Source organism: Haliotis rubra, unplaced genomic scaffold (genome assembly GCF_003918875.1).
Source record: "Haliotis rubra isolate DU_JTF1 unplaced genomic scaffold, ASM391887v1 Scf254, whole genome shotgun sequence".
Taxonomy (NCBI): Eukaryota; Metazoa; Mollusca; class Gastropoda; order Lepetellida; family Haliotidae; genus Haliotis; species Haliotis rubra.
Window position 1 is genome coordinate 24511 of NW_025766603.1, and position 12670 is coordinate 37180.

Genomic DNA, 12670 nt, shown 5'->3' on the forward strand with positions numbered 1-12670 from the left:
TTTTAGATTTATCTAAGTTGGCATATAGCTTATATTCCTTGCAATGCTGTTCAAGGACATTAATACGTTTTTGTAGCCCATAGATGGTGTCTGAGAATAGAATGACATCATCAGCAAATAGAAGGAGAAACAACTGAGTTAATTCTGGATATAACTGTATGCCCGTGCAACACAACGATTCTATACTGTCAACTAAATCGTTTATAACAATGGAGAACAAGAAGGGACTCAACACATATCCTTGACGAACTCCAATATTACAGTCGAGCAACTGTGAAAAAGAATTATTGACTTAAACGCAAGATTTAACACAACTGTAGATGGATTTGATGCAACCTAACATCTTGGGTGTTAATCCTTTCTGTTGCAAAACTAACCATAATTTCGATCTATTTACCAAATCAAATGCTTTTAAAAAGTCGACGAAGAAAGCATACAACTTACCCTTTTTCGATAGAATTCTCTGTGTAATAGAATGAAGAATAAAGATGTCGTCGACGGTTGAGTGTTCTGTTCTAAACCCTGCCTGAGCCCCGCATATTTTAGCATAAGCTTGACTCCAAAATTTAAGTCTGTCGTTAATCACTACAATATAAAGTTTACTAAATACACTGAGAATAGTAATTCCTCTATAATTTGAAACTGAATCTCGATCTCCCTTTTTATGAATTGGGACAATAAGACCAACCGGCCACTGAGCAGGAAACACACCATTATCACAGATCATGTTGAATAAAACTGTTAAATACGGCACAAGAATATCAGAAGAAAACTTGAAAAATTCAGCAATTAACTTATCATCACCCGCAGAGTTAGAGGACTGGAGGGTATTTATTGCTTTGGTAACCTCCTCTACTGTAATTGACGAGTCCAGAATTATTGTAACATTAATATCCGTGGGCTGATATTCGCTATTGTAAGTTGCATTACCATCTATCGAAGCAGCAGCGTCCATGTTCATATTACAGAAATAGTCAAACCAGTCTGTAAAGATATATTGGGATGTACTACAGATGTCCCGAAAACCTTTTGAATATGTTCCAAAACGCTTTACTATTAAACAGGTTGTCTGTTAATAATCTCACTATCTTGTCTTGTCTTGTTAATCATTTTGTCGCATGAATGTCTTTTTGTATTTATTGTATGAAAGAAAGTGTCAATGTCGTCATCTCCCAAGATATCTGCAATGGTGTTGTCAATGTTGTGTGCTTCCTCGCCGGTTCTAGCGTTAAAGTCCCCACCGATAATGACAATGGGATCACACAGGCCACATATAATATTTAACAGCGATTCAAAAAGAATGATAAACCACATGTAAACTGTTTGGTCTTATACCACGGAGAACCAGCAGGATTGATGTATGCAAGAGCGAGTATAATATCCCGGTCAAGATTAAACACAGTCTTGTCAAGCACAACAAAAATAGCATTGTCAATTATTTTCACAGATTTCACATAACGATCAGAGAAACATTTCCTAACAAAAAGCACTATACCGCCAGAGAGTCGTTCTGTACATGATGTTTTAGCTGCATCAACACAATAACACTTATAGTCAGTGAATAAGGCCGAAAAATCATAACCGGATGTCCATGTTTCCGTAAGTCCCATGATATCATAAGACTTGAGAAATGTTATAAAGTTCACATCATCAGCCCTATTACAGAACCCTGCAATACTCCAGAATAGACAGTTAAGTAAACCGAAGCTCCTTGGATCCAGGTGTTGTGTAGATTCTAAACTACAAGTTTAAAAAGAAAAAGAAGAAAGCATATTGAGAGCCAAGTTTCACACGAACATTACGGTTTTGTTATATTTGTACACGCCCCCAACCATAAAACATATTTGATTACCACTTCACCAGACATTAGTGAAATATTTTATTGACATAGCTGAACTGTGGAACTGTCAACATAATACAGTCATATTCATCACCATTATTACTGTTTTACAAGCCTGCTGTCACGATTTACACATTCTCCAATCGTTAGCATGGGATACTTAGCAATTAGTGTGCCTAACAGGTTTCCAGATATTGGCCTCTCCAACATTGCGACACACGTTGAACACGCCAGCTAATATATATAGTTCCGGAATGCAAATAATACCCCGCGTGGAGGCACAAATGTCAGGCTACAGTAGGATCATACTTTGGTGTTATTAGTGTCATGCCTACACTATGTAAACCGAGCTGGTATTTGTATGTTGCTAGGATACCGCCAAGTGGTCTATGATTAATGGAATCCAACAAGGGACACTGTCACCCTTATAAAAGCGCAACAATGCAACAACGCAATATTTAATTTGTCATATTGTTGCTATGTCACATACTGGGCTTTGGATAATATCTGTGTATGTTATAAAGGGAAACAATAGCTCAGTGCCACAGTTTTAAAGGTAAAATATATGACGTTGTCGCACTGTCGCCTAATTTAAAATGTGTCAAAAAGCGTTAAAATGCGTAAAATGAAAAATTGGCAAAACGTTCACACTCCAGTGCTTTGGTTAATTTCGACATTTTTAGCTGCTTTTTGTGGGGGACAACGCGACAATGCGACAATGTCCCTTCTAGGATGCCAGAGTAATGTCCAAACAAGATTCATCTGACAGAGTATGAATGAACAATACATTAGTTTCCAAAACGACCACGTTTCAAACAAAGGTGGGGACAATTCAATGCTAACCAGTGTGTGCACAGCCAGGAAGGATGTACTCAGTATAGTTGATAGTGATTAATAGATTCCTGCCGTGCTGCCGTACATTCCGATATAACGGTACCATCGTGCTGGCACAACGATGATTTGTAATGGGTCCCTCTGGTGGAATGTTGGCTGCCTTGTATGGTAAAGATTAAATGGATTGGGATATATATTAAAGGACCTAAGAGTAGGTTTTGTTTGATGACTGGTATGTGTAAACATTTAGCGAGATGAGTCTGGATTAAATGAGGGTGTGGTATTGGTTGATGATGTTGGCTGGAAGGTGATGAAGTGCTGTGGATTGTCCTTTATGTGGTGAATGGAGATTGTTTAGATGCTGAGGGTGTGGGGACTTGGTATAGTGCGTGAGTGAGTGAGTGAGTGAGTTTAGTTTTATGACACTTTGGCAATATTCTAGCAATATCATGGTCACATGGGGACACATTGTACCCAACTGGAGAATCGAAGCCGGGTCTTCGGTGTGAAGAGCGAACTCTTTACCCACTAGGCTAACCCACGTTCCTTGTAGAACACGTACCTTGTGTGCCCATCTGACAAGAGTAAATTGGCACGCCTCGTACGACCGAAAACTATGAATACACCATTTAAAAAGTGGTCATATGGCAATTATTGGATTACACTTTCTCAGTGAAGTACAGATTCGAGAATAGAGTTAGGTTGAGGCTCAGAGTCAGGCCCCTAATCGCCAGCACACAAATGGAATTCTACTTCCTAATACGACACTGGTGTAAATCTATCTTATGTAGAAATTCACAAGATAATATAAAGAGTGGATTAAAGTCAGACTCGTTTTGGAATTAATGTTAGTTTGAAATGACGTAGATAACTACCTTTCACTATGCTAACGGAAGGCTGCAAGGACAGAAGTTTTATGTTATACAAGTTTGAGTGTTTACTCCATCACAACATTAACCAGATCCCAGACCTTGTGTACACACGCCAGTGTTTTCCACACTCTCAGAATCAGGCATCTCGACTGGAATTATACTTTTTAAAACGGCACCGGTGTAATTCTACCTTGTGTACAAATCCACGTGATACAGGGAATAGCGCATCTAATGTTAGGTTAGTTCGTTTGGGTATTAATGTACGCTTGAAATAATATCGATAGTTACTTTCAACTGTGCTAACGGAATGATCAGCATGGAACGAAGGGATTTTCAGTGTTCTACGATTGCTGAGTCAGAACTTTGGCAACATAGACAACCGAACCAGCTTGATCCTAAATCAAATATGCTTTCCAAGATTACAGCCTTCAGGGCAGCCAGGATGTGGCCATTGAAAATACTGTCGACACGCAAGCTCTAGGCGATGAAATCACTTTAATCTGACAGTCCCCCTCCACAGTCAAGTGCCTGTCTCCACTCTATATGTAGACACTGTGATATTCAGGACGCATCTTTTGTGTTAATAACTTCCTTTACTGATTCCCCTGAAGCTACTTCATCAACATCTATACATCACTGCAGATACTGTTGCAGCCGTGTCTTCTTCTATATCTACTACATTTACTTATATTTACCTGCTGCTGCTGCTGCTATTTTACCTACATAGTAGACACAACATGCTGCCAGTGTTACTGCTACTACTACTACTACTACTACTACTACTACTACTACTACTACTACTACTACTGCTGCTGCTGCTGCTGCTGCTGCTTCAACTACTGTTACTGCATCTGCTACTACTGGTTCTCCTACTACTGCCACTACTACTACTGCAACTACATCTGACACAAATTCTAAAATTACAGATGTTCCAATTAATACTGTGCAACGTGAGCTGGCATCGAACCCGGACCTTCTGTGTGTCGAACGGACGCTTTAACCACCAGGCTACCAAGCAGCCCCACAAGCAGAAAGAAAGAAAATATGAACAAGTATGAACATCTAAATTACTAAAGATGAGTGATTGCGTGAGTATGTTTAGTTTTATCCGCTTTTAGTAATATTCCAGTAATATCACTGCGGGGGACCGGAAATAGCACATTGTACTCATTTGGGGAATCGAACCATGGTCTTAGACAGGACGAGCCAATACTTTAACCAATCGGCTAACCCATCGCCCCAAGTAAACATGAACACAACACATACTTAACGTACACATTTATGAATATTTAACACATCAAGTATATTTTCTGAATGCATCCTCTAGAATTTCAAAATGGAATGTGTCCCATGAGACAAAAAGCCCTCCGGATAACACCTTCAAAAGTAAGGCATTTGCTACAATGCCAAAAAGACGTGTAATAAAATTACTCTTGCTTCTGCACGCAAGACTTCCCAACCTCAGACATTGCCTCTTCATCACGCTATAAAGCCAGATGTCTGTGGATGGTAATTGTGTCAGTCACAATCTCCCGGATACACGCGTTATTATGTCGAGATGAAATTATATACATACTTAGTTGACGTCAAGTTCAGGTTCTCTGCTGACAGCAATATATGACATTAGACATTTTAATCTGACGAGATTTAGTGAATAGGTTCGGTCAGGTAGCCCAGTGGTGAAATCGTTCGCTGGTCATACTCGCATATTCCACATGAGTGAGTTGACATTTACGTCACTTTTAGCAATATTCCAGGGTTAGTGAGTGTGAGTGAGTTGAGTCTTACGCCGCACTGAGCAATATTCCAGCTATATGGCGGCGGTCCATAACTAATCGAGTCTGGACCAGACAATCCAGTGATCAACAGCATGAGCATCGACCTGCTCAATTGGGAACTGATGACATGTGTCAACCAAGCCTGACCACCCGATCCCGTTAGTCACCTCTTACGACAAGCATGGGTTACTGAAGGTTCATTCTAATCCTGACCTTCACGGGTCTATTCTTGCATTATCACGGCAGGGAACACCAGAAATTGCTTTACACATTGTGATGATTCGAATCCGGGTCTTCGGCGTGACAAGCAAAAGCTTTCACCACCAAGCTACCCCACCGACCCTTTACTACTTGAATACAGTGTTTGAAGCCCACTCATTCCGTTCCTTGTCGGGATTGTGGTGGAATATTGATGGAAAATGCGTTAACTTACACTCTCATTTTTGTCATATACACATGCGCCGAAACAGATCTCAGTCCAGATTTTTGATAGGCAGTTAACCAACAACTTGTGTCTAGAGTGTTACATCAAGGTCTATTTTCACCGTTGCCATATCAAAGCAACATTTTTTAGTTAAACAGGAGAGCATTATCGGACACATCGATGGTTCATTCTCGAACGTTTGACAAAATCGACCTAAGGTTTCAAAAACCTTATCGCTGCCATTGCCACAGCCATCGACTGTCGAATTTCCACTGAAATTATGAAAACGTTATCCAACGACAAATATTTTCGAAGGTTTAAGACAACTGAACTAAGTACAATAAATTACGTTCATAACAAACACAAAGGGACTTTTTCGACAACCTTAGACAGCAAGTAGCCGAGATAAAAAAATGATTCGTTATATCAATCAGTTCGTTCGCTAGTTTTCTGTATTTCTACATATTTGAGGAAAAACGCCATTGTTCCTTTTAACTCAAAGGAATGAATGCTTTTCCTAAAGGCTGAGACGCAGTCCTATTTTAGACGACCCATGCTGAGTGGTTCATGTTACTGTTACAAGAAGAGGCAGTTGATACTGAGAAGACTTTAAGCATATATATTATTGTGAGAGAGAAATACGACAGTAATATGTATCCTTACTGTCCAAAACCTTTTTGCGAGGCAGGGATGAAATGACGAATCTTTAATTATCTGATCGCCCGGTTCACTTGCTGTGGACATCATCTTTCTGGAACTATTCAAAATAAGAGCACTGATCTAATTGGATAGAAGGTTTCATCATCATATTAGTCTCCCAGACCCAAGAGAATACATGACTTTGGACTCCTACTCAAGTCTGGAATGACTTGGCAAGCCTGGTGTATCTAGTCTAAGCTCAAGAAATTAAGGATTGTTCTGGATCAAAATTGGGATTTGTTTGCAAATACATATATTATATCTTTAAATATGACACTATTTCTGGGATTGAATGTCAGCATCACTGTATCTGGAAAAGGCCTGGCAAGTAAAATGTTGGTGTCGATATTGGTGGCTGCTTTTTTGTTGTTGTTTGTTTTGTTTGTTGTTTTTGTTGTTTTGTTTGTTTTTGTTGTTGTTGTTTTGTTTGGGGGGGGTTGGGGGTTTATTGTTGTTGTTTTGTTTTAGTTTTGTTCTTTAACGCTACACTCGTGTCCGGGACAGACAATCAAGTGATTGCCATCATCAACTTAGTCACCCAACCTGACCACTCCCACTCAAAAGCGTTAGTCGTCTCTTACGACAGGCATGGGTTACTGAAGACCAGTTGGTGCTGGTGCAGGCGTTTGATAATCACTGACAGAATCAAACTCAGTCCTTACTTCACATAAAATAAACATTGTTAGATCCGATCTTGAGCAAGACATTCTTGTCGTAAGAGGCGACAAACAGGATGAAATGGTCAGACTCTCTGATTTGGTTCCATTTTACTTCAATCAGACATCAAGAAAGACATAAACAATCATTGAAACCATCATATGCATAGCGTTTGTCCTAATTGGATTGACATATAAGACCCTGGAGCGTTGAAGATGGTACTTATGATTATCTTTGAAACGTCTATCAACAGAAACCAAGAAGAGCTATAGCCATCAATGCAACCATCAGATACAGAGTGTTTGTCATAAGCGGATGGACATATAGCACCCACGAAAGTCGAGGATGATACTCTTCATTCTCTATGAACAGTTTTGTCAGTAAAACTTACGAAAGGGCAATAACGACCAATGCAACCGTCATATATTATTACTATAATGAAATAGTCACGAGTAATCCATCAAACTACATATATTTAGAGAACGTGACAATGGTGTAGCAATCACACGTTTAGAGAACGTGATATATGTTATGGTACTCCCGAGTTGTGTAAGTTCCAATCGTTCTGTAAATACTGTCATCATTGGAGATTTTGTGTAAACATTTGTTTAGTAAATGCGTGGGTTTATTGCAAAACATGACAAATATTCTCAGTTTGTCAATGGATCCTGGTGCTATTGTACACGCAGTAAACAACAATTGTGCAGATTGTCTGTGTGTCATATACTTTCAATACTTTCAATTCTGTTTCTGAATGAGGTTTTGTAGAAAAATGAACATCTCCATCGTCTAATTTCCATTTCTATTAAATTCCGTCTTAACACATATGCTTAAGTAGAAAATAGCGAAGACATATTTTTTCGAGGCATTTTGAGCAATAATATGATATCGATTTTCCCAAACACCAGACTAAACTTCTTAAGAATCATCTTCAGCATCAAAGTATAACTGTATTTATCATTTCTACCCCAACAGCATATTATTCAAGATCAAGAAATATTCAGTGTGCCTTATTCCTTCCGTGAATACAACCAACAGAGGCGTCATATTTAAGGATTTTTAAAAATTCTGGTTGGAAGAGACTGTAGATGCTGGATAGTGTACCAAAACGAGTATACTGTGTTCCTGCTGATGCAGGTTGCGCAGAAAATGCACAGGTGATGGTCACCCTACGGGGTCGTCACTCTCGGTCATCTGGTTCTGGGATTGTTAGATGTCTGAGGAGTCTGGTTGATGGTCTGCCTTCTACACTCAAACGTTCTGACAATATCACTATTCAAAGCACCGGTCGGCGACATTGCAAAGGCTCGTTCACGCTCCGCTGCTGATAATCTTGGCAATTTGTTTATACGGTGTAGGACAAGCATTCTCTAATTACTCTGTTTTATACCGCTGGCGCTTAACATGCACGTGCGAGTCAAGAAAATCACAATTTTAAAAATATTCCGCCGTCAGCATTGAAAAGGATATATGTGGTGTTTGGCATCATGTTCCTGACTTGAAAGTTACAATCAAAACATTTTCCAATTACATTGTTGTTGCTTCTCAAAGATGTGTACTTTCTTTTGTACGTCAGTTTATAATGACTGAGCAGCAAGTGTCATGGTGAAGTGCTTCCCTTAATGCGTTTTAAACATGAATGAAAAATAATTACACGGCTTGACAAAAAAAGACAAAGTCTTTTCTGGCAAAGAGTTCCCAAGTTATACATTACTAGGTACCTTAATGCCACAGTAGAACTAATAATCTCTCATAATATTTTTATTCGCTTCCTAGAGTTTAGTGAGTAAATGAAAACCTAGAACAACGTGGATGACAACTTCTGTATTACAAGTTCTGTTGCATTCAGCAACGTTGACATGGAGATCCCCAGAGCATTACCAAGCGATGGCAGCAGCCAGGTGATAACATGTATATAATGTTTTGTAATCTGTAAAATATTTACTGTTCCTGTCGCAATTGTTTTTGTAGCAATTTTTTGGAATGGTTCTCCATTGGACACTCTACAGTTCTACCAAACAGCCTTCCAGTCTACTCTATCAGTAGTTTGCTGTGCTCTTTTCTATCTCCAATTTCCATGTTGCCATCAGTGATTTAATAGCGACTTCTTGTGGACCTTCAGAACTACTTCAAGGTAATATGACAATGATCCTTATAAATCAATGTCCTTTCAGCCCAAAAACTATGATAGAATTTTCAGAGTGGGCACTTGAAATGTTTTGAAAAAGAGTACATTGTTGTCGTTCTGACATTTGATATGGCATAATAACATCCTGGTCACTGGCATCTAAATAATTGAACCTGATTTATAGCTTTGAGTCGAGAGTGGCTCGCGTTAAAAAGGACCCTGTCTTCCGAGACAAAGCAAATTTAATAACAAAGCAGAAACATTATTTCATCGCTCTGGCAAATGGTTATTGAACCTTCATGCGACTGTGTTAATATCGCTCTTGTTATGTGTGGCCAAATGGACATCCGCTTGTTTCATCGACCTCTCGGACAAGCAAGGCGGATTATAGGGATTGTTTATTTGTGACCCGATGCTGGTGAACTCCATCATCACCAAGGTTGTGGCTGCTTCTGATGCTGGTGGTTCCCTGAAGAGATCCGGTGACTAACTGTGTCTAAGGTATAGATACCGAAGTATTGTTGAATATTCACAACGTTGAGATTTTGAATATTGTCTTTGGAAGTGTTTTAGGAAATATGTCATGGGATTTAAGTACGATATATGTATATGAGTCAGTGAATGAGGTTTAACGCTGCACTCGGCGGTTTTCAACTTGATGATAGCGGTCTGAAAATAATCGGGCCAGACAACCCAGAAACTGACATCTTAAACATGGACTGGGATACCGTGACATGCTACAACCAAGTGAAGAAGTGTTGTTGAAGACCAATTCTAAACCGGATCTTCACGGGTCAAGTGAATGAATGAATGTATTTAAACTCACACCGATTTGTACAATATTACAGTACTGATAGGCGTGTCGGATACAATTTGAGTGGCAGCCAAGGTGATAAAGGTTTCGAGACAGTTACAGTTTAGTCCAGCAGAGTATGACCCTCACAAATCTTGAATCATAGGTGTGGAGTCACAAATGTGTGGAGTCACAAATGTGCATATGCAATAGAAGAGTCAGGTTATCTGTTTAGCTACATGTATTATGGGTTTCGTTACGCTGCCCTCTGTTTGATATGGAATCGACATCGATGTGGCATGTAACTCACAACTAAGCACAAACATTAATTAACTCATAGTTCCATGGGCATTGTGTCCATTGTTTGTTTGTTTGTTTGTTCGTTGTTTAACGACACACTCAATACTGTTCCAGCTGTATGAGGGCGCTCAGTCCAGTGATTGAAATCACGATCTATTCTCGGAGTGGCGTTGTGGCTAGTCGCAGTTGTACATGACTAAAAGAGACGAAAAGTATTTGCTGCTTAAATGACTGAAACCATGAGATGAGACATATCTAATTGCCCCTGGGGCGTGATGGAACACGACCGGGACCTGTTGAACTACCTAACCCAAAAAGATCAAAGTTGATATTATCATCGTAAGCGAGGAGATTCTGGGTTAGGATTGTTCCCAATCAATTTATGTTTGCAAGATTTGACGACATAGATATTCCAGCTCGTTGACTTAGTTGGTTACGGGTCATCGTATCTCGAATTCTTGAAACATACTGATGATTATTGGAAGGAGCAGCTGAGGTTGTTTAACAACAAACAAACAAGCTGTACAAATAATGACCAACGAAAGTTTCTTCTGTCTGACTGTTAATATGTGATGATAATTCATTTCAGAGGATGACGCCAGTCATTAGACAAGCGACAGTGTGGTACTCCCTGCTAAGTATACAATGTCGCTGCGTTGTTGTCAATAATTGAACAATGTTAATGCTGTGAACAAAGGACTGGTGTTCTGGAAACGATATCTCGATTCAAGAATTCAAGAACAATGATTCTGGTGTCCAAGAAGGTATGAATGTGTTTAACCTTAACACTGTAAACTTCTTAAGGGAAATTGATCCAATACTTCTGTTTACTTAACTGTGAAAGAGACCTAACACATTGACACTGTGTATATCAACTGAAGGTGGTGCATTGAGCAGGATCTACAAGCTTTTTTTCTTGAAAGAACCTTCACCTTCCATATTTCCAAGAGTCAGGTCTATTCGTCTAATATAGAGTACTGTGGATTGAGATGTAATGCACAGGGTTTATTGGGTTTGTTTCTTATTTTGATGTCTTGAAGAAAGATTTGAATACGTTGGAAACGTTGTTGTTAGGTTTTTTTAATGAATGTTCATGCAAAGTTGCTGTAATCATATGAGAAGTTTCTATCTCAAGCATCTGTTAATGAATAACTTGTTGGACAAATTCCCAGGTCTTGCCAATTCGAGCAGTCATTCATGTGCATAAAGAACAGATCAGCAAGGTCGGGATCACTTCCATTTCCCCAGCTTTCACATAGACGAGGGATTCCAGATTTTGATATCTTCTCTTCGCAATAATCTTTAGATGAGACTAAATATCCTGACCATTGAAAGTGGTGACCTGAGTCAAAATTAAGTCAAAATCTAAATATCAAACTTCCTTCTGAAACTCCCTTTCATTCTTTTCATTTTGGAGTGATTGAAATTGTTTTGGGAGTGCGTTGTATGAGGTTCCGTAATTTTGGATTGTATTGTTTGGATTGTATTGTATTAGGCTGGATTGTGGCCTGATATCTATGATAGTCTGGCTTAAAGTATGTGCATGATCGAAATGTATATGCATTCTGTGTTTCATTTATTTATTTGTTTGCTTTGTTTATGGTGGAATAGGATTGTAAGGTTATTTTTGTTATTTTGTTTGCTTTGTTGGTTTTAGGGATAGCTCTTTATATGAGACGGATGAGGAAGTGTTACTGGTCTCACCTATTTCTAGATTCATAAGTAAATCAGTGGAAGGGATCTCGTTATTTGATGAAATTCCCGGGTCAATTCGATTCTCAAGCAGTCTGGAGCTCAAGGCGGACAATGGGGACCTCGCTGTCCATAATATAAATTGGATTTGAAAAAAAATACAAATCACTTGGCTACAACCTGTCGCCGACACACTGCTAACTTCAGGTCGAAACCAGCTCTGATGACCATACCAAATATATCCTCATCGCATAACCAGTTTGGGTTGTTTCCCCTTTAGCCACCATCAAACATGCATGACTAGGTGACTCCTGTCTTTTGCCCGGCACGGAATATAATGAATGGTCTCTACCGTTCACTGGTGAAATATGTCCTCTCTTTGTTCAGTTGTCTAATCTATTGTCTCATATACCGGTACTTACTGTTTGTTTTTGTTCGCGCTTTCGAAAACTAGAACATGAAATAGTTACATTAATTAAACTTAATTACATGGTGAAGTGAATTGGCTTGTTGCTATTGATTTCTTATAAATAGGCATGCTAAAACGATGAAGTATTGTGCAAATATATGTATTCTCTCAAGGTATACAATAAACTGAGGGGCAAAAGAAACGTCCCCAAAGTAAAATTGTAAAAACATTTCTTCTGTTTTCG